The 24,115-nt window shown below is 36.9% G+C and overlaps 1 protein-coding gene across 1 annotated transcript in view; it reads left to right on the top strand.

Moving 5' to 3' along the window:
* Positions 1 to 24,115, top strand: part of Atad1 (ATPase family AAA domain containing 1) — a 93,577-nt gene that overhangs the window by 1,998 nt on the left and 67,464 nt on the right. The window contains exon 2 of the mRNA XM_010604987.2: positions 2,589 to 2,754. The gene's annotated coding sequence lies outside the window, so the exon portion shown is untranslated. The remainder of the gene's footprint in view (positions 1 to 2,588; positions 2,755 to 24,115) is intronic.

Here is a 24,115-nt window from a genome sequence, read left to right as displayed (position 1 = left end):
ATATGAAAAATGTGTGTGTGTGTGTAGCTTAATTGTAGAGTGCTTGCCTAGTGTGCAAAAATGCCTGGGTTCTATACTTACTAATGCTATTTTTTTTTTAAAGAAAGGAAATGTTATTGGATTGATTGTATTTATTAACACTCAAAATGTGTATATGCGAAAGGATGGTGTGGTAAGATAAGGGTTATCGCCTGGATATAAAATTAAAAATGTGTGTGTGTGTGTAGCTTAATTGTAGAGTGCTTGCCTAGTGTGCAAAAATGCCTGGGTTCTATACTTACTAATGCTATTTTTTTTTTAAAGAAAGGAAATGTTATTGGATTGATTGTATTTATTAACACTCAAAATGTGTATATGCGAAAGGATGGTGTGGTAAGATAAGGGTTATCGCCTGGATATAAAATTAAACTGGATTGCCATCTGTTGGCAAATAGTTCCAACTTCTTATTTCATTTGGTACTGATTAGTCCATTCTTTTTAGGACCGAAAGTAAAGTATCTCACTGGATCTTAGTCAAAAGGCAGAGAAGTGATTTAATTTATTTTTATATACCAAGGATCAAACTCAGCACCTTACACTTGTGCTTGCCAGACAGGTGCCATGCTGCTGAATTATATCCCCAACCCCTTGAAGCATTTCTTGAGTCAGATGTTCTTGGTATTGGTTTATAGGAAACTAATCTGAGTCATATTTTGCTTCTTTGTGCTCCATCCATTTCCCCACTGTATTACCTTTTTAAGGGAAGTACTTATTATGTATACTCAGGCCATAAATTCTTGGGGAGCTTCCTTAGCATGGAGGTTTGTTTTAGTCGCTTTTCCATTGCTGGAACAAAATATCTGACACATTCAACTTAGAGGAGGAAAGGTTTGTTGAGGCTCATGGTTTCCTCATCAGCTGACTCCACTGCTTTTAGGCCTTTGACAGGCAGAAACATCACAGTGTAAGGGTGTGGCAGAAGAAAGCTGCAACCAGGAAATAGAGAGGAAAGAGTCATAGAGGAGAGGCCAAGATCTACCTATCAAAGGTGCTCCCAGTGACCTGCTTCCTCCAACTGGGACCCATTCAGCTCTCAGTTTATCAATAGATTAATCTATCGATGAGGTCAGTGTCCACAGTGTCCAATCACTTCTCTAGGCTCTGTCCCTGAACATACCTGTATTGGGGATCAAGTCTTCAATACATGAATCTCTGGGGGACATTTCATATTTAAACCACAACAAATTTAATAGTACACTTTCTGGAGACAGAGTTTGATTTTGAATTTTGTACTGCCACTTAACAGTTGTGAGATTTTTGGCAAGTTATTTCATCTCTATGCCCCAGTGTCCCCATCTGTATGTGGGGATAAATAGTAGTATCCACATCATAGGGTTGCTAGGAGGAAGAGGATGGGAAGGGGGAGAGAAGACTTAGAACAAGCCTGGGAAAGGGTAAGAACTTTATAAGTGTTAGCTATCAGCTGTTTTGAAGGGTTTGGGGATTTTGTTTTGGTTGTTTTTAGATTTTTGAAACAAGGTCTTACTATATATTTCAGGTTGGACTTGAACTCACTTTGTAGCCCAGGATGGCATCAAACTCATGGTGATTCTCCTGCCTCAGCCTCCTGAGTGTAGGGATCAGAGGCATATACACCACTACAACCAGCTTGTTAGCTGTTATTAAATATTACTCAATTGTACTCTCTTTGCTGCCAACCCTGGCACCTTGCATATGTTTGACATATGATAAATGCTAAATGATGAATACTATCAGGGTAAATGGAAGATAGGAAAAACAAGGATTCCCCTGGTCCTTTAAGAAGTCCTAATAAAACAGTAATTGTTTATGCCCTTTACTAATATAATTGTATGTCATTTCAACATTCTAGTCAAGCATTTATTTTTGGGTTTTCTTTGTTGGTGGTGGTAGTGGGGTTTTTTGTTTGTTTGTTTTGGAGACAGGGTCTCAACATGTAGTTGAGAATGACCTGGAACTCACTATGTAGTCTCGAACTCATGGCGATCCTCCTGCCTCAGCCTCTCAAGTGCTGGGATTACAGGCGTGCGCCACCACACCCGGCTAGTCAAGCATTTCAGTGAGCCACATTTACCTCTGAGTCATTCTAAAGTCAAGGTTTGGTATTGTAAAAATAGCACAAGTACATTGGCCTGCCCGATGCTTCTCTTAAGTCTCATGTCCAACCAAAAATTGAGCAACTTGAGCAAGAATACACACAGCGATGGGGCTGTAGTTCAGAGGTGGAGTACTTGCCTATCGTGTTCAAGACCACATTTGATCCCCAGTGCTGCAAGAAAGGTTTTTTTTATTTGTTTTCACCAGTCATGGCCCTGCTTGAGGGATATTCTACAAAATCCCTGACCATGGCTCCTCAAAATGGTCCAGGTCACTAGAAAAAAAGGAGTTCTTACATCCAAGGGGGTCTAAGGAGACCTGGGAGCTATGTGCTATCCTGAGTGTGACCCTGGAAAAGATAAAAGGACATTAGGGTAAAACAAAGGAAGTTTATATTGTATAAAATATAAACTTTAGTGAATAGTAATTTTTTAAAAATTGAATGCACACTGCCTCTTTTTCCACTCAATCAGAGTTCCCTGTGGGGCCAGGTTGAAGAGATGTTTCTACCTGTCTGGACTAGGTAGCTCCCTGGAACGTGTCTTGAAGTCCCAAACAATGCTTGGCCCAGCTAAACTGTGCAAAAGACAAATCCGCGTGATCTCCGCAGGAACCAGCATCATCTGCAGATGTTAGAAGGTACAGCAGCATTTCGGCTGAAAAGCATCTAGGCTTTCTAGGTTAAGCTCTGACAATTTCTAACTACATCTTAGTTTTTACTTCAGTGAAACGACTCCCATTTCCACTGAAATTTTTTGGAGTTTAAAAAACATATTGTGCAAAATTTTGTACTCTTGCATTTATCGTATTTCCTAGCAGTTTTTTACATATCAGATAAAGAGTTCAATATTTATAAATTCAGTAAGTGAAAGACTACATATTTTTCAAATGAAAATTTAAATACACAGATATATCTTACCAGCTGGATATAATATAGGCCTGAAACAGTAATATCACACATTCGTTACTTTACATTGTTGTGTCCTGTTGTATAATATTTTCTTTCTCCCTTCTAGTATGGGATGTTATCTGGAAAGATATTAATCACAATTCCTACCTTTGTTTCCCAAGGGAACATCAACATAGGAAATGTCAGACTTAGTATTCTGTGCCCTGAAGGGAAAACAAGGAGGTGCTATAAGTCCTTGTTAATTACAAACCAAGCATATTAAAGTAGCTTTTTCCTAAATTGCAGCGTATAAAAAATAAGTAACAGTTCCAAGAATGTGGACATCTAGTTTTATCCAACAGTTTCATTTTTCTTTTTCAAATAAATTCTGGTGAGATTATTCTATAATATTTCACTTTTAGTTTTAACCCCAAGATGGAAGTGGCTAAATCACACTGAGGTTTGATTTCACAGATTATCTGGATTAGCGATGGTACAATGAAAGCTTTAATAAAACTCTAGAGTGTGCGTGTGTGGGGAACTACTGTGCAGTATTCTTATTCCAGGACTAGGATCCATAAGGTTGAGTCAAACAGTGTTAGTTTATATCGTGAGGCCAACAGTGGTAGAGCTAAAGCTTGATTCCCAGGTGAAGAACAACACGAAAAGGCGCAATGAGAAGGGCAATAGGAAAAGAAGGGAGATGTAGATAGCTAAAAAGCACTGCCCTCTAGGATGGGCAGCTTCTTTAAATCTCATTGTACCAGTTAACTCGAGTTCACAGAGGTAAACACTGTGAAGAAGGGAAAAAAGGGAACGGATGAGATGGAAAAACTACTACGGGAGGAAAGAAAGAAGTCCATCTGGTGGAGAGCAATGGAGCACAACATGAAACCGCCTTAGGTACCAAAGCACACTGATGTAGTCTAGACTCTTTGGCCCACTTGAGACATAGCCTAATTCTAGTCCAGTTATGAGGACTCGTGTGTGTGTGTGTGTGTGTGTGTGTGTGTGTGTGTGTACTGCTGGGTATTAATCCTAGGACCTCCCTTACAAACCCCCTATGACTAAGTTTTACTCCCAGCCCTGTTATCATTTTTTTTTTTTACTTTTCTTTGAGATGAGGCCTTACTATGTTGCCTTGAATTCATGATCCTCCCAACTCAGCCTTCCAAGTGGCTAGGATTATAGGCATGCAACCGCCACACCTGGCTCATGTGCCTTTTTCATGGTCAAGAATTACTTGTTTGTCAGATACATATTTATTATGAACCATTATCTACAGAAAATTCACTTCTTTATATTCTATCTCCATAATTTATATATATTCAACACTGGCCTCATTTCTTATATTTGAGCAGGCTGTATATGGAAAAAATGGAATGTGGAATGCTAACCACATGCTGTCTTTGAAGCAAGCTTCTCAAAGATTAAAAAATGAAAAGAATTGACCCAAGCAGGATCTTAGCCTTTTTAAAAATAGTAAAAAATTTAGCAAATTAGGGGCACTGAAGACCAAACAATCAATCTTTAAAAAACTAATTCAAAATAGATAAATCAAGATTATATTTGAAGCCAGACATGCTGGGGCACACCTGTAATCCCAGTACTTAGGAGGCTGAAAGCAGGAAGATCAACTCAAGTTCCAGGCCAGCCTGGACTACATAGTGAGACCCTACCTCAAAAAATCAAGTAAACAACAAATATAAACACAAAAAAATTATTTGGCTTTTTAAAATTACCAGTCTTTTAGGAAGGATTCCTTCTTTTTCTGTCTGAAAATTAAAAATGAGCATAATCTGTTAATATATCTTGAGCTTGGCTAGTTAGAATTATGAGAAAAAAATAGTGCTTGTGTTGGGAACAGGGACATAATATATAGTTCTATGAATTTTTTCATTAATATTTTGGCAGTTATCTTAGTCTGCTCAGGAAGCCATAACAAAATACCATACAGACTGGTTTAACATCAGAAAGGTATTTTCTAAATTTGAGAGGCTGGTTAGTCCAGGATCAAGATGCCAGTCGATTTGGTTCCTGGTGAGGGAATCTCTTTTTGGCCAAAGATGGCCATTTTCTCCCTGCATCTTTATAAAGAGGAGAAACAGAAAAATAGAGCGTGCTAGCTCTGTAGTGTCTCTTCTTAAAAGGGCGTCAGTCACATGCTGAGGGTCTGACCCTTCTGGCCTTATCTAACCATAATTGCCCCCACAGGCCATTCCTCCAAGTACCATTACATTATGGGATGAGGGCTGCAACTTATGGATTTGGGGGGGTACCAGAAATTGAACTTGGGTCCTTGTGCTTGCAAGGCAGGAAGTGGGACCACTGAGCTAAATCCCTGGCCCACAACTTATGAATTTTGACAACACACAAAACATTCAGTCCATCAGAGCAATTCAAGTGTGATATACTCTCCAGTTCTGATAAGATGTAGTAGGCACACTCCACTGCATCTTTGTCATTGAATGTATCTATAAAACCTAGATGGAACTCATGGAACACTTAGGATTGTAAAGGACAAAAAGCAGCAGGTAGGCTGCTACAGACAAGACAAGGATTCAAAGTACTATTGGACTTGCAGTGAGTTTTCCCACCATTTCTTTGTTTTGTTTTGTTTTCCTTCCAGAATACCCTGGAATCGGGCATAAGACAGTATGAAATTTAGAATCTCAGAACTAATACTAAGGCACAAATAAAGAGAGCTCAGAGAACAGATCAATATTTGCAATTATTGGGGTAGAGGAGAGGTAGTCATTAAAAAAGAGAGACACAAGGGAGTTTTTTGGAATAGGAGAACTCTGATTGTGGTGGTGTTTCTATAAATCTGTTCTAGTATTAAAACTTTCATAACTGTATGCACATACACTATATTTTACTATATTCTAATCTGAACATAAAATATGATGGTGCTGCTTTTGTATTTCAAAACAATTTTATCAGAAAAAGTACATATCCAAGGATCACACCTCGAGGGCATTCTTTAGTTTCTTCTCAAATGAATCATTGAAATATAACATGCAATATTACAGCTGGAAATGGTGACACAATCCTATAATCCTAAGCATTCTGGGAGGCTGAGGCAGGAGGATAGCAAGTTTGAGGCCAGCTTGAGTAACTTGACAATTTAGCAAGACCTTGAAACAATAACAAACAAAATAAAAAAGGGACAGGGATACAGCTCAGAGCAAAGTCCCTGAATTCAATTTCCAGTACCAATTTTTTAAAAAGCATTATTATTAGAAGACTACTCTTGCTTAGATTGGAGGTAGCTATTGTTTATAGTCAACATTTTGTGTTCTCATATATCACATCCATTAAAGCTCAGAAGATATTCTCAATAGTGTTTTCATAAAAGTCTAAAGGTTATAGATCTAACAGCAATGAAGCATTATGCTTTTCTTGCTTTTTTCCATTAAGTTTATTGTTACATTTATAGCAAACAATAGTTACATTTATCATTGGAATCTTGTACCTTTACATGATATATGTTTTTCCCCATACCACTGCCCTCCCTTCCCCGCTTTCCCCGTCCCTATTTACAAAGACTTGGTTTTCATTTTTTTCTTTTTCACATTTTTCCCTTATTTCCTTTCCCCTCCCCTTCCCACTTCCTCTTTAGCCATTTTCTTCTATTTCATACTCCCAATTACACCATTTGTACTTTATTTACACTTTTAGTTTTTCGAAACTATTCAGTATTTACTCAAGTGATTTGTATTTATTTCACTTAAGAGTACGGCCTCCATGTGCATCCATTTAGCTCTAAATGTTTCTAGTTTTTCATTCTTTTTTTTTTTTTTTTAATTTTATGAAACAGGGTCTCACTATGCAGAGACTGACCTGGAACTCTGGAATTCACTATGTAGCCCAGGCTAGTCTTGAACTCACAGCAATCCTCCTGTCTCAGCCTCCTGAGTGCTGGGATTACAAGTGTGCGCCACCACACCTGGCTTAGTTTCTCATTCTTTATGGCTGAGTAGTACTCGATTTTACAGAAAAACCACATCTTATTTATCCAGTTACCAGTTGACGGGCATTGGGGTTGTTTCCAAATTTTAGCTATTACAAACTGTGCCACTATAAACATGAGTAAACATATATCACAGTGGTATATGATCCTTTTAATTCTTTTGGAAAGATGCCCAGCAGAGGGATATCTGGGTCAAATGTGACCTCTAATCCTAGTTTTTTGAGATATTTCCATATTGATTTCCATAGTGATTGCACCAGTCTGCACTCCCACCGACAATGGAGAAGGGTTCCTTTCTCCCCACAGCCCCACCAGCATTTGTTATTGGTGATTTCTTTATAGCAGCCACTCTTTCTGGGGTGAGGTATGTTGTTTTCATCTGCATCTCTCGAAGGACCAGTGATCGTGAACATTTTTTCATATATTTATTTACTGCTTTTACTTCTTTCTCTGAGAAAGATCTTCATTTCAGATGCCCATTTTTGAACAGGGTCTTTGTATTTGGGAGATCTGATTTTTTTTTTTTAGTTCTTTATATTAGTTCTAGATAGTAGTCCTTTGTCTGAGGAGTAGCTGGTAAAATATTTTTCCCACATTGTAGGTTGCCTCTTAGCTCTGTTGATGGACTCTCTTGCACCTCAAAACTTTTAACTACAATGAAATCCCAGTTGTTTATTCTTTGTGCAAGTTCTCATGCTGCTGAGGATTTGTTCATAAGTCTTCTCCTATGCCAATGTCTTCAAAAGTTCTATCTAATTTACTTTCCAATAAGTTTAGTGTTTTTGTTTTGATATTTAGATCTTTAATCCACTTGGATTTTAGTTTAGTGGATGGTTAAAAAAAGAAGGACCTAGTTTTAGTCTTTGGCAAGTTGAAAGCCAGTTTTTCCAACATTTATTAGAGTCTTTCCTTCAGTGAGGATGGTTGACTCCTTTGTCAAGGATGAGGTAGTTGAGTATGTTTGGTGTTCTTTCTGCATTTTCTAATCTATTCCATTGATAATGATGTCTGTTTCCGTACCATTACCATGCTGTTTTTATCACACTGGCTTTGTAGTATAGTTTCAAGTTGGGAACTGTGATACCCCCTGCCATGTCTTTGTTTCCTAGAATGGTTTTTGCTATCCTAGCTCTCTTCTGATTCCAAATGAATTTTTGGATTATTTTCTCAAGTTCTGTGAAATATACTGTTGGGATTTCAATTGAGATTGCCTTGAATCTGTATAACAGTTTTGGAAGTATGGCCATTTTCACTATGTTGATTCTTCCTACCTAGGAGCAAGGAATGTCTTTCCATCTCATTATATCCTCTTCTATCTCTTTTTTCAGAGTGCTATAATTTTCAATGTGGAGGTCTTTTCTCTCATTCATTAGACTGATTCCTAGATATCTCATTTTTGGGGATGCTACTGTGAAAGGAATTGTTTCCCTAATTTCTCTCTCAGTAAGTCTGTTATTTGTGTACAAGAAGGCTATTGATTTTTTAGTGTTGACTTTGTATTCAGCTACTCTACTGAATCTGTCAATTAAATCTAGCAGTCTTTTGGCAGAGTTTTTTGGATCTTCTTTGCAGAGTATCATATCATCAGCAAATAGTGACAGTTTAACTTCTTCCTTTCCTATCTTTATTCCTTTTATTTCTTTCTCTTGTCTAATTGCTGTGGCTAATGTTTCTAGAACTATATGGAACACGAGTGGTGACAGTGGACATCCTTGTTTTGCTCCTGATTTTTTTTCAGCTTTAATTGAGTTTATTGGTACATTTTAGGGATACAGTACAGTTACATTCATTGTTGAGATCTTGTACCTCCACATGACAAGTCTTGATTCTCATTTTTTCCCCTTACCACTGCCCTCCTTTCACCCCCTCCTCCCCTCCCCATCTACAAACACTTTATTTCCATCTTTTCATTATCTCCATTTTTTTCTTTTCCCTTATTACCCTTCCCCTACCCATCCCACCTTCCCTACACCTTTAGCTCCTTTCTTCCCATTTCTAAATGTCTGTAATCTTATTAGGATCTTATGTATTATTGCAGATTTTTTAGTGTGAAAGTTTTTAGTTTTTTATGATTTAGAATGATATTGGCTGTTGTTTTTTCATAGATAGCCTTTATCAAGTTGAGATAGACCATCTATTCCAATTTTCTGTAGGGTTTTTATCATGAATGGGTGTTGAATTTTGTCAAATAATTTTTCTGCATCTTTTGAGATGATCATATGTTTTCTGTCCTTAATTCTGCTAAGATAGTGTATTACATTTATTGATTTATGTATGTTGAAACATCCTTGTATCCCTGGAATAGATCTGACTTGGTCAGTGTGCATAATCTCCTTGATGATCTTCTGTATTCTGTTGCCAGTATCTTATTGAGGATTTTTGGATCTATGTTCATTAGGGAGATTGGTCTGTGGTTCTCTTTTTTGGTTGAGTCTTTCCTGGGTTTAGGAATCAAAGTAATACTTGCTTCCAGGAATAAATTTGGAAGTGTTACTTCCCTTTCAAGTTCATTGAAGAGTTTAAACAGTAGTGGCAATAATTCTTCTCTAAATGCCTTATAGAATTCAGCAGTGAAGCCTTCAGGGCCTGGGCTTTTTTATTGTTGTTGGTAATGTTTTAATTACATTTTTAATTTCACTGAATGTAATTGGGGTGTTTAGACTTTTCATATCATCTTCATTCAACTTTGCAAGTTCATATGTGTCTAGGAATCTGTCCGTTTCTTCTGTATTTTCCTTTTTATTAGAGTATAGGGCCGGGAATTTAGCTCAGTGGTTCTGCCACCTGCCTTGCAAGTGCAAGGTCCTGAATTCAATCCCCAGTACCAAAAAAAGAGTATAGGTTTTCAAAGTAGGTATTGATGATCCTCTGGATTTCTGGTGGATCTGTTGTGGTTTCACATTTTTCATTCCTAATTGTATGAATCTGAGCCTTTTCTTTCATTTTTTTATAAGGTTGACCAAGGATTTATCGATTTTATTTATTCTTTTGAAAAACCAACTCTTCAGTATATTGATTTTTTTTTTGTATTATTCTCTTAGTCTCCAGGGCAATAATTTCTGCTCTAAGCTTTATAATTTCCTCCTTTGTAGGAGCTTTCAGTTTGTCTTGCTCTTCTTTTCCTAGGAGCTTAAGGTTAACCATTAGGTTGGGTTTTTTTAGCTCACTATGTTTTCCAAGTATGGATATTTACTGTTATGAATTTCCCTCATAGAACTGCTTTCATTGGGTCCCATAGATTCCTGTATGTTGTATTGGAATTATCATTTAATTGTAGAAACTGTCTAATTTCTTCTTTAATTTCCTCTGTGACCCAATGGTTGCTCAGCAGAGTGTTATTTAATTTCCATGTGTTCGTGTAGTTCTTGTGACTTCTTAGGCTATTGATCTCCAGTTTAATTGCACTATGGTCTCATAATATACAGAGAATAACTTCAATTCCTTTGCATTTATTTAAGTATATTGTGTGAGCTAGCATGTGGTCTATTTTGGAGAATGACCCATGTACAGCCAAAAATAATGTATGTTTTGATTTTGTAGGGTGGAACACTCTGTAGACATCTACTAAGTCCATTTATTCTAAGACTTGGTCCAGTACTGTTATTTCATTGTTGATTTTTTTGTCTATAGGATCTGTCTATTTGTGTAGGTGGACTATTGAGATTCCTCACTATAATTGTATTAGTGCTTATTTCATTTTTCATATCCATTAATATTTGTTTTGTATAGTTAGGGACATTAGTATTTGATGCACATATATTTATGATTGTCATTTCTTCCTCTTATTCCCTTTATAAAGATATAGTGGCCTTCTTTGTCTCTCTTAATTAGTTTTGATTTGAAATATATTCTGTCTGCAAATAGGAGAGCCACCCCCACTTTATACCAGGCTCCTGTCACATGGACAACTGTTTTCCATCCTTTTACTCTCAGTCTATGAATTTCTTTGTGGATTAAGTGGGTTTCTTGTATACTGCATATTGTTGGATTTTGCTTCTTAATCCATTCTGCCAGCCTGTTTCTTTTGATTGGTGAATTGAGGCCATTAACATTGATGGTTATAAATGTTACGTATTGACTTTTCATTGTCATGTTATTTTCCTGTTGTTGGTTCTTTTATTTTTCTCTCTCTCCCTTTAATTTCTTGCCTTGTCTGGTATATTTGCTCTACTGGCCCTTATGGAGTTGTGGTCTTCATTTTCTTTTTCCAGGATATTGTTTAGAAATATTTGGAGTGCCAGCTTGGTGTTCGTGAAATTTCTCAGGTGTTCTTTGTTGTGGAAGTATCTTATTTTCCCAACAATTTTGAAAGATAGTTTTGCAGGATACATCAGTCTGGGTTGGAGGTTGTATTCTTTTAGTACTTGAAATATCTCACTCCAGGCTCTCGTTGACTTGAGTGTTTGTGTTGAAAAGTGTGCTGTGATTCATATGAGTTTTCCTTTGCATGTGATTTGTTTCTTTTCTCTAACTGCTTGTAGTAATTTCTTCTTCTGTTGGGTTTCTGGATCTTGATTATTATATGTCCAGGTGTAGATTTTATTTGATCATGGCTAGTTGGAGTCCTATATGCCTCACTTATCTGTATGTCAAATTCTTCCCTTCCGTTTGGGAAGTTTTCTGTCATTAATTCTTTTTAAACAGTTTTTTTTTTAACATCATTTGTACTTTCCCCTGCTACTTCATGGATTCCTATCAGTCTTATATTATTCTTCTTTGCATCATCTAAGAGTTGTTGGATTGATTTCTCATGGGCCCTTACTATTTTTTAGAGATCTCTCTTTTTATGGTCACTGACCACAATCCTATCTTCTATATCTGAAATTCTATCTTCACATTCTTTCATCCTATTGTGAATGCTTTCTATAGAGTTTTTAATCTCCTGGATATCTGTTTGAATCTGTTTCATGGACTCCATTTCTTTCTTATGTTTGACATTCAAGGTTTCCATTTCTTTCCTATGCTGGGCATTCATGGGTTCCATCATGGACCTGAGCTCATCTGTTTTTTTTTTTTTTAATCTGTTTCTTTTCTAGTGTCTCTAATCTTGCCTTTCATTCTTCTCACCACTCTGTGGTTGTCTGGGAAATTATTTTTGTTTTAAATTTTTCTAGAGCCTCATTTATCTGTTTTATTACTTCCTGTGCTATTGGTTCAGGGTTTCTAGATGGTTGCCTGTCAGACTTTTCCACCTTATTTCCCAGAATTTACCTTTGGCGGTGTGGAAGTCTGTGTTTGTACCTTGTTTAAATGCCTGCTCATTTCTATTTTTGTCACTGGTACTATCCTTGGTTTAATTCCTGGGTTAATTCCAGATATAGCTGGTCTTTAGGTTTTGAGTCTCTAATGTCTGAAGCAAACTCGTTTTCATTATACCAGGGAGGGCAACTGATTAGTTCAATCACAATACATTAGCCTAAGTGATACAATCAGCAACACAATACCATCAAACTCACCTTATAAAATGAGAATTTGTGGTAGTTATTAATCTATCACCTTTAACTGTGTGAATAAAATCAAAATTGAGGACCAGCCCAAAATATGTTTATAGTGAATAAACTCTTCAATATAGCAACTTTACTCTTCAGGTTGGGGATTCAGAATGAGTTTGGGAGGGAGAGATAGATAGGATAAAAAAAGGTTAGAAGTGAGGTTAGGGAACACAGGAAGATCACACAGACTCTAGGGAGCTGTTGAAGAGAAGAGGAGAAGACAGAACAAAATAGTCCCAAGAACAGTACAGCATTAGGCAGGCTAGAGACTGTAATGACTTTCTTTTAAAACTAATGGCAATTGAGAGAAAGAAAAAGAGACAAAAGGAAAAAGAAAGAAAATAAATTTGAATTAGGATAGGAACAGGAACAAAAAGGGAGAATAAAAGAGATGAAGGTGGGAGAGAGAGAGAGAGAGAGAGAGAGGGAGGGAGGGAGAGGGAGAGGGAGAGAGAGAGAGAGAAAGAAAAGAAGGCTGGGGGATTAGCTTAGTGGTTCTGGTGCCTGCCTCACAAGCACAAGGACCTGAGTTCTAATCCCTGGTACCAAAAAAATAAAAATAAAAATAACTGGTAGAAGAAAGAAAAGATAAAAAAAGATTCAAAAAGGAAAAATTGAAAAAATAAAAAGGTACATAAAAATATTTTGAATGATTAAGTGAAAATATTATTTGAAAATAAAAAATACAAATAGAAATAGAAGGCCTCCTTCAGGCTATGCCTCTGTTGACACAATAGACAGCATAGGCAGGAGTGTTCAGGTCTAAGCTAATTAGTCTCAGCGAACCAGCAGCTGTCCCCTGAGGTTCAGGCTGATTTTTTTGCTTCAAGGCCCAAGTTGAGATTTCGGTCCTCCTCCTGCTGGGTTGACCACAAGGTTCTACTGCAGGTTCCAGCTGTCTTTCCCCTGAAGTTAGACCAGGTTCTGATGTGAGGTCCTGGTGCCTCTGACTTACCAACTATGGTGGTGTGGTGTGCCTTTATTGCAGATTTTCTTCACTTTTCCAGTGGGCTTCAATTTTCATCTAGGAGGCTCAGAGAGGCCCTCTTTCTCGTGTTCACTGTGGAGGGGGCACAAGCACCACTATATTGGTTCCCTCACAGCTGGGCTCCTCTGTCATGCCAGGTCTTTTTCTTGCTTTTAACAAGCCATAATCTTTTTATTTTCAAAATTTTGACAAATTTGGGAGCATAGCATAATGTGTATCATTATAGACTCTGGACAAGGCAGTTTAGCTCAAGTCCTAGCTGTGACACTTACTATTTGAACTTAGGCAACTTAACCCCCCTGTGCCCCAGTTTCCTTATCTGAGGATATTTATAGTATTTACTTCATAAATTTCTTATGAAAGTTAGATGGGCTACAGTATGAAAAGCACTTAGAACAGTGACAGTCACGTATTAAATCCTATATAAGTGAGTGCTGGGGATTTAGCTAGGTGGTTTGGTGGCCTGCCTTGCAAGTGCAAGGACCTGAGTTCAATCCCTGATACCAAAAAAAAAAAAAAAATCCTATAAAAGTGTTTATTAAATAAAATAAACTAGGTTCTTTTCTAAACATCAGTCAGATTATTTTACAGGCCCCTATGTGTTTGATTTTTTTTTTTTTTTGTACCAGGGATCGAACTCAGGTCCTTGTGCTTGTGAGGCAGGCAGCGGAACCACTGAGCTAAATCCCCAGCCCCCTACAGGCCCCTATGTAACAATACAACTGATTAAATACCTCTATTATGCTTGTATGACAAGGAAGTTTACCAGTTTATTAATAAATATGATAAAGATTTAATTGTAAGGTTCTGTACTTGAATCTCTCCCTTTAAAACTGTGAAAGGTACAGAATGCAGGACCCAAGATTTGCTACATCTCTAGTGAAGAAAACAAACAGGCTTTGTGAGGAGTTGGGGGGAGGGTGTGCACATGTGTGGTACTGGGAATCAAAGAATGTCTCACTAAGTGGCCTAGTTGGGACTCTAACGTTTGGTCCTTCTGCCTCAGCATGCCAGAGTGCTGGGATTACAGATGTGTATCACCCCACCTGTCATAAAGGGACTTTAAATGACAGCAAATTCAGTAAATATCAAAAGGGTAGGTACAAGCAAAGGGAAGCTAATTTGCGTTGATAATCTATAGTAATCACACTGGTTACATCACTCTTGAAGCCTATGCTCTATTATAGATTCACAGTTTAGTTACACAGATTTAATCTGTGCAGCCTCACTGCTAAGTATGAGAACAGCAAGAGGAAAAGATTTAGGCTCAGTCCTCCGAATAAGAAATGGGCTGCCAGAGTACTTAATGAATTCCACATCATCTGGTATGTTCAAATTAGCTAAATGACCACTTTCTGGAACAATTATGATCACAACAACCACAATCATTTCTTAAATGCTTACAATTTGTTCCAGTTCCCATTATATACACTACTTTCAATTCCCTCAGCAACTGTATAACACAGACACTATCCCCATTTTATAGATGAAGAAATTAAGGCTCAGAGAGGTTAAGTTTTCCCAAAATGGAGTCAAAATGGAGTAAAGTGATTTGACCCAGGTCTTCTAATTCCACAGCATACATTCTTACTGCAATTCCACTCCATGTTTGACTAAAACTTCAATGCCATTTAATATTTCTTTCAATCCTGAAAACCTGTGATACAATGAATTTTATCCTCCTGTGTAGATACCTAAATCTTTCTTAACCATTTTTGCGAAACTGAAACAGTGGTCCTCAGGGGAAAAGATATCATAACATCAGTTATTTCTATGAGAAATGTATTCCAAGCCAACATACTGCCCAGTATGGTAATGAAAGAAATTTTGCTTCTGAAGTTCAAGCTGGACTTACTACAGGAAATTCCTTACTTGAAATTTTCTTCGTTCAACATGTCCGGGTCTGTCCCACCTCACCTGCCCAAACATGCCTGAGCTAACTTCCGCATCTCAGTAATGTCTTTGTCTCTAGAAGGGTTTTCTCATTTTACCAGAATGTAAATGAAATATAACCTCATGTTTTAAATCACCCAATGAACACATTGCCAGTATTGTGTGTAAACCAATATCATGATTGAGCCCACTCATTAATGCACGTTCAATTTCTGTAATCAATGAATGTATACCAAAGATGCTTCACTTGTAACGCTCCCTTCTAGAGTGTATATCTTCTTTGTTCAGCATTGGACAGGGCCAGTCTCCTGCATGCAAATGCAGACTGGTCCACTGGCATTAAACTTTCGCTTTGTCTCCAGGACTTCTGGTGTTCTTGCATCCTCTCAGACTAGCAAATACAAGCCATATCAATTAAACCAGAAGTTTGCTGTTTCAGTAAGATAATTGAATCCGCAATATATTGGACTCTAGAGATTGGCTATGGAGTTTCTTACTCCTGAATTTACTTTCTAGAAAGTGAAATTTAAAATTTTAAAAAGAGGTGAGCCATTTTTTTATAACAGTAGTAAATGAACACGTAAGTAGAGATAAATCTGTATTCTTACTGCTCTGCTCTTTTTTTTCTGCTCTCAACTAAAGCATGATTCATGAGTAGCTAACTATTTTCAGAATTTGTTACAGTTATCTCTCATCAACGGAGAGAGGGAGTGATTACATTTCTGAAAAGTGACATATTAGGTAAAATCTTCATTGGCAAGTTCAAGGAAGTATTTACAAGAGAATAAAATAAGCAAATTGGTAACAAAATGAAAAAAAAATTCTCCATCAGTTTTTTGCAAGCTCACATTCAAAAAGTAATGATCTACTGTGAATGAGAGGGTTTGTTTTTTTTTTCAGCTTTAATTGAGTTTATTGGTACATTTTAGGGATACAGTACAGTTACATTCATTGTTGGGGTCTTGTACCTCCACATGACAAGTCTTGATTCTCATTTTTTCCCCTTACCCCTGCCCTCCCTTCACCCCCTCCTCCCCTCCCCATCTACAAATACTTTATTTCCATCTTTTCATTATCTCACATTTTTTTCTTTTCCCTTATTACCCTGCCCCTACTCATCCCACCTTCCCTACACCTTTAGCTCCTTTCTTTCCTTTTCGAAATGTCAGTAATTTTATTAGGATCTTATGTATTATTGCAGATTATTCACACCAGAGAAGCTAGGGTTTGTTTTTATACCACACTTTTTCTTAAGGTTTTTTATCTAGCCCATACTATATTGCAAATTAATGTTTTTTACACTTGCTTTCTCACTGGTACACTTTTTGTAAGCCTTGGTGGCATTTCTTAGCGGGCTGATCCTTTCACAAATGAAGGGTATGTTTTCTGTAGGCCCATGTTCTACTTTTATTCTCCACTCCTCACATTTGTGGGGTGGAGGGAAGACACATTCCCTGTCTTCTCTATCCCATAGATGTGATCATAAGAATGAGGTAGGAGTGGAAATGAGGCTAGAGATAACTGTGGTTAGTTCTTTGATTCAAATAAAATAAACTCAACAATATAAACATAGAGACCAAAGATTTTTTAAATTTAGGCATAGAGAGATGAAACCACACTATAACAAAACCATGGTGGACAAAATGGTAATTGACAACAGATTTCTAAACTAATCCAGAAATCTTTATAACTTTTTTTTTCTTTTTGCAGTACTAGAGATTGAATCCAGAGCCTCACACATGCTAGGCAAGTATTCTAACACAGAGCTATACTCCCAGACCTTCTGATTTTAAGGTGTTGCTAAATTGCCCATGCTGGCCTTGAACTTCCTATTCTACTGCCTCACCCTCTTTAGTAGCTGAGATCACAGGCATTTGCCAATGTGACCAGCTCTTCATAATGTCTTAATATATACTCCCACACCTAGAATTCAAAGTTCATTATTGTCAGTTTCCAAAATGAAAAAAAAATCCAAACAAAAGTTCTTTCATGCTTAGGTTGAAAGGAATCATAGAGTGAGGTATGATAGAGCATGCCTGTAATCCCAGCTACTGAGGAGGTTGAGACAGGAAGATCACCAAGTTCAAGGCCAATCTAGGCAATTTAGAGAGAACTTGTCTCTAAAAAAAAGGGAGGGATTCTAGGTGTAGCTCAATTGTAGAGCACTTGCCTAACCTGTGTGAGCTGCTGGGTTCCATTCCCAGCACTGTAAAGAGAAAAATTAGTAATAGTAAATAATCTAATAGTATATCTGGATCCTGAATGGTTCAAACTGTTTTGGAAGAGGCTTTAAAAATACACCTTCCTGATGTTCTGTGTTGGGCAACAATTTCCTGATTTGGCTACAGAAACAGACTTTGGGGAAGATATTAAAACAGAATGTCATGGGGGCTAGGGATTTAGCTCAGTGGTTCTGCCGCCTGTCTTGCAAGCACAAGGACCTGAGTTCAATCCCTGGTACAAAAAACAAACAAACAAACAAACAGAATGTCATGGACTTTACCCTTCTATGAAATGAGGAGAAACTGCTATACAGACTTGTTTGGGACTATGAATGTGAGTTCAGGTGCTGGAAACCCTTATGATTCACTCAACTGAGGAAATATGATTATTGATCAAAACAGCAAAATACAATCACTGTGTTTCATAGCTCTATACATAATTCAATTAAACTGTTTTAGCTATTTCAAAAGTCCCAACAAAGGATCAGGCAGAGAGAAAGGCTTCTTGAATATACCAGTGAGGACAATATGACAACAGACTATGGAAACCAATTTATTCAGTGTTTAGTTGGATTAAGTGATGGATTGGACTGCAGAAGGTGGGACATAGAGCCAGAAGTTCAAAGAATCTAGACAGAATTCTAAAGCTGTTTGTAGCCAGCTAGCAATCATTAGCATCACTTCAGCTTTTTACAGAACACCACAGGGAAAGAAAACACTGTTGGGCCAGGGATTTAGCTCAGTGGTTCTGATGCCTGCCTTTCAAGTTCAAAAAAGAAAAAAAATGAAAGAAAATACTGTTGAGAAGACAGCCTTTTGTCTCCTTTGCTTTAGCATCCTTCTCTGATCCCACATTAACCTGAGAACTCAGAAGACACAATGAAACCAGTGTGGGCATGTCCCTGGCACTGAGCCTTACTTGGGCATTCAAAGCTCTCAGAATGGTGCTAGTACTTAAACTTAACAAGCAGCAGGTTAGAGTGTAGAAAGGTTTGGGAAACTATCAGGTTTACTATTTTGAATTTGAATGGACTTTCAGCCCTGCCTACTTAGTATACTTGTTTCCTGCCCTTCTGTAACTCAAGTCACAGGCACTGCTTTTTTGTTCTTTGTTTTGTTTCGTCTTCCCTGCTCCAGAAACAGTGACAGCAAGACGGGTGTGGGAGGGAAGGAGAGGTTTCAGCATTGGCTTGCCAGTCCATTACAGCTTGTCCATCCCCTGTAGGTGAAAGAAGAAGGCCTAGCAATCATTTCACTCCTAAGCACCTAAAACCAGTCACTTTGCCCTTGCTTTTGCTTTTGTAAAAAGTGCATTTAGTCTCTGTACAGGTTAGATCATTTTCACTTGCTCAGAAAAACTCCTCAAACTTTGGATATGTGTTTATCATTTGTTGTACAAAGTAAATATTTATTAACATGTTAGTAAATGTGCTCTTCTTAGATGAATTAATTTTTATATGAAAAGTAGCATTCTTACAAGGCATGGTAGCATAGCCCTGTAATGCCAGCTACCCCGGAGACTGAGACAGAAGGATTACAAATTTGAAGGCAGCCTAAGCAATTTAGCAAGACCCTGTCTCAAAAGTGGAAAAAAAATTTTTTTAAAGAGCTAAGGATGAAAAAATTTTTAAAAGGGCTAAGGTGAGAGCACTTGCCAAGCAAATGCAAGGTCCTGGGGTCAACTCCAGTAAAATGGGAGGTTAGGGGGTACTTTGATGATATGACAGTCTCTGAGGGTAAAAAGAAGGCTGTGGTTTGTAAAGAAAAGATAAGACATGCAAGGTAATGACTTCTAAAACATCAAGTCTGGTTCAGCATCTCATTTTCATCTACTGAACCAATTTCTTTTTCGTGCAAAAAACTCACTCAGCAACCTAAGTAAGTTTTCCCTAAACAAATAATAAATGGAGATTAAATGTGGGACATACCTCTAGTTTAAAAGAAAGAAAATCAACAGCTCTATGAAAACTTCACTTTTATAAGATGCTTCAGTCTTCAAAAGTTCATGAGGGCAAGGACTGTAAGTTTAATAGAAGGCAGTTATTAGATAAATGGGAATAACAGCTACATTAATGATGGTCTTCAGTGAACTTTGAAATATCTACAGTTGTTTTCATGGATTGATCAATATTTTAAATGCAATTATCTTGGAGTCATGTGGATGGAATCTTAAAAAGGTTTTCTATAGCTATTAAAAATGGTACATAAACTATTGATTATTAAGGCTCAACCAGAATGGTTGGGAATGTCATTGGGAATGACATAACCAGGCAGTTAAAGGGACAGAGGCATGTCCTTTTTTACAATTCAGAGGAAAAAACATTTCAGACAGGATGCCACAGTTGGAAACTTGAGAAGTGATACCCTATTCAAACATAGAGGAGATATGAAAGAATTATCATCTGTAGACATTTCTGGGAATCAGAATATCACTTCATAGTGCAATGAAAGTATCATCTGAGCTATTACACCAGCATGTTTACTGATTACCTGTGTAAGTACCAGGAATTAAATTCAGCATTTTACATACATTACTTAATTTAATTCTCATTGCAAATCCATGGCATATGCACTGTTACTGTTACTGTTTCTGTATAAAATATGAGCAAACCAAGGCCTGAGAGCATAAGTAGTTTGTCCAAAGTTATAGACCTAGTAAATAGCATATTTTAAATTTAAATTTAGATCCATAAAGTTCATTTCCTTAGATCCTATGCATACCAAGAGCTGCTCTGATTGGACTGGTTTATGATAGAACTATCAGGAAGAGACTTGCAATGACAGAGCAATATAATATGATCAGTAAAACGGTTTGTTTTGCATGTCCTACTTCTGGGTTGTTTGTCTTTCTTTCCTCCTTTTTTTCCCCTTCTCAAGTTAAACCAATATGAATGGAACCTGAAAATCCCTATTAGGTAAGTCAGATTTGGGGAAAAAAAGATAATTAATGAAAACATTTTTTAAAGCTGGTCCTGGTAGCAGATGCCTGCAATGCCACACTTAGGATGCTGAACAGGAGGATTATAAATTCAAGGCCAGCCTGGAAAACTTAGCAAGAGTGTCTTCAAATAAAAAGACTGTAAATAACCCCCAAGTACTCTTAAACCCCTCTCATATCATAAGCAACCTATTTTTTCAAAAAAACTTACACCAATGCAGACTTCAGCTGTGCTATTGTGAGATCAGTATTATGCCATTGTTAAGCACAGAGAATTATAGGAGTTAACAGTATGTACACAGATTTTACTGAACTTGCACTTACATAAAAATATCTCAAACTCTTCTTGTCCATTTTAATTTTACATATGCTTTAAGGTTGCAACTTATTCTGACTAAAAAGTAGAGTAAGGAGATCAAGAGAAGATTTCATGAAATCTTAATTTTTAAAATGTTAAGGGGCTAGGGATTTAGCTCAGTGGTTCCACCACCTGCCTCACAAGCAGAAGGACCCAAGTTCAATCCCTGGTACCAAAATAAATAAATAAATAAATAAATAAATAAATAAATAAATAAATGTTAAACATCAGTACATATTATTTTCCAAATATTTCCAAGGGCATTTTCCTAGAATCAGGTAAATTAGAGCAAGAAAGTGACCTACTTACAGGAAAAACTGCTCTAGGTTATAAAGGATCAGAAGTCAAGTGTATCCGGAAAACCACAGCATCTGGTCTTGTTTTATGTCTCATCTATCAATTTGTTGTTACAGGAATTGAGAAATAACATTTCAACTAATGTTTCTTCTGTTTTGGCTAATGAATTCATACCTTTGTTATTCTTACCAATTCTTCCTATGTCTTCCTCCATTTGAAAAATGATACAGAGAGAAGCTTATAAAGGTCTCAGATGAATCCTATGAAGTTCATCATTTTTCATGTATGACTTAAAATTTTGCAAATGAGGCTACAGTAAGGTTAAACCATTTTCTTGAAGCAATTTTGTTTTTGATAATTTTGACTTTCCACAGATAGCATCACTTGAACGTATATTTTCAATATTGTATGAAAGCTAAACAAAAAAATATTGTTGATTTTAAATAAATATCTAAGCTCCAGATAATGCTTTATAGCAAAGCTATAAAAATATACAATTTATAATACTGCTTGAGAAAAAGTTATGTAGAAATATAAGATTATTTGTAGGCACTGTTATCATAACATGAAAATTACATATAATTTGTTTTGTGCATTTTATTTTTTTAATTAAAAATTTTATTAGTACGTTTGTAGCATATAATATTCACATTTGTTGTGTGGAGCTCATACATGTACATAAGTCTTAATTCTTTTGCATCTCCTTTCCTCCATCCCACTATCTCTTGATTCCCTTCCCTGCTATTACCTATTTTTTATTTTGCTTTTTATAATTTGGGCTTCTTGTATAAGAGAAACCATGAGATATTTAAGTTTTCTTTTGTGTAACATTATAGTCTCAAGGTGCACCCATTTTCCTACCAATGCTCCAAGCTCACTTTTTTTGTTGTAAGCTTGGGAATCTCTATACTGTCTTTCATAGTTGTTGTTTACATAGCCACCAACAATGTAGAAGTGTTTTGTTTTTTTTCCTTTGGTACTGGGGATTGAACTCAGGACCCAGAAGGGTTTCTTTTTCCAGCACAGCCTTACCAGCAATTATTATTTGATTTCTTGAGTACGGCTGTTCTTTCTGGAGTAAGAAGCAATCTCACTGCTTTGTTTTTTTGTTTGTTTTTTGTTTTGTTGTTGTTTTTGAGACAGGGTCTCACTATGTAGTTGAGACTGACCTGGAACTCACTATGTTGCCCAGGCTGGTCTCGAACTCACAGTGATCCTCCTGTTTCAGCCTCCTGAGTGCTGGGATTATGGGCATGCACCACCACACCTGGCTTGGTGTTGTTTTAATTTGCAGTTTTCTAATAGCCAGTGATGTTGAGCATTTCTTCATATATTTGCCATTTGTACTTCCTCTGTGAAGTGTCTATTCATTTTACTTGCCCATTTTTTGATCGGGTTTTTATTTGGGGGGCCTAATTTTTTGCATTTTTTATATATGCTAGATATGAGTCTTCTACTTGAGGTTTAGCTGGAAAAATTTTTTTCAAGTCTTTAGGTTGTCTTCACTTTGTTAGTTGGTTCTTTTGCTGTGTAAAAGCTTTTCCATTTGATATGACCATTTATTGATTTTTTTTTTTTTGGTGGGGGTCATTGAACTCAAGTCCTTGTGCTTTCGAGGTAGGTGGTGGTACCTCTAAGCTAAGGTCCTATTGATTCTTGATATTATTACCTATGCAATTGGGGTTTTGTTCAGAAAGTTCTTGCCTATGCCTATGACTTTAAGGGGTTTACCTGTTTTATTCTCTAGCAGATTGTTTCTGTTTTAACATTGAGTTCTCTGATCCATTTTGATTTAATTTAGTACATGATGAGAAAGAGATATAGCCTAGATTCCATCTTGGCATGTGGATAGCCAATAGTCCTCATCCCATCTATTGAAGAGGCCATCTTTCCTCCAGTGTATGTTTTTGACACCTTTGTCAAAGATCAAATAGTTGAATGCTTGGCATTGTTTCTGCACCTCTATTGATTTCTTATATCTGTTTTTGTGCCAGTACCTTGCTGGGGTTTTTTTTGTTTGTTTGTTTATTTTTGTTTTTGGTACCTGGGATCAAATTCGGGCCCTTGTGCTTGCAAGGCAGGCAGCGGAACCACTGAGCCAAACCCCTGGCCCACATTGCTGTTTTTATCACAGTAGCTTTATAATGTAACTTCAAGTCTGGGATTGTGATGCATCCTTTGCTTTTGCTTTTTCTGCCAATGGTTGTATTTCCTATTCTGCATCTTTTCTGTTTCCATATGAGATTTAGGATTGCTTTCTCCAGTTCTGTGAAGAAAGTGGTATTTTGATTGGAATTGCTTTAAATCTATATATAAACTTTGGAAATATGGCCATTTTGACTGTATTGGTTCTGGCTATCTAGGAACACGGGGTATCTTTTCATTTTCAGATATCCACTTCAATTTCCCTTTTCAGAGTACTGTAGTTTTCATTGTAGAGGTCTTTCACTTCCTTGGGTTAATTCCTAAATATTTAATTTTTCTTGATGCTGTTGTGAATGGTATTTTTTCCTAGCTTTTTTCTCAGTGAGTTTGTTATTGGTATACAGGAACACTGTTGGGTTTTTTAAATTCTGCTACATTACTAAATTTGGTTATTAATTCTAAGGGACTTTTGGTGGATTTTTTTAGATCTTCTATGGAGAGGATCATGGGGTCTACAAATTCTGATAATTTGACTTTTTCCTTTCCTATGCATATCTATTTTTTTTCTTGATGAACTCCTCTGGCTAATGTGTTTTTGTTTTTGTTTTATTTTGTTTTGTTTTGTTTGGTACCAGGGATCAAACACTGGCCCTTGCCAACTTGTGAGGCAGGCGATGGAACCACTGAGCTAAATCCCCAGCCCTCTTCGTAATGTTTTGAATACTATGTTGAACAGGAGTGATGATAGCAGACTCTTTGTCTTGTTCCTGATTTTAGAGAGAAAGCAGTTTTTCCCCATTTCATA

This window comes from Fukomys damarensis, unplaced genomic scaffold, assembly GCF_012274545.1.
Source record: "Fukomys damarensis isolate Sample0158 unplaced genomic scaffold, DMR_v1.0_HiC HiC_scaffold_20, whole genome shotgun sequence".
NCBI lineage: Eukaryota > Metazoa > Chordata > Mammalia > Rodentia > Bathyergidae > Fukomys > Fukomys damarensis.
This window is presented reverse-complemented; position numbering and strand designations above follow the sequence as displayed.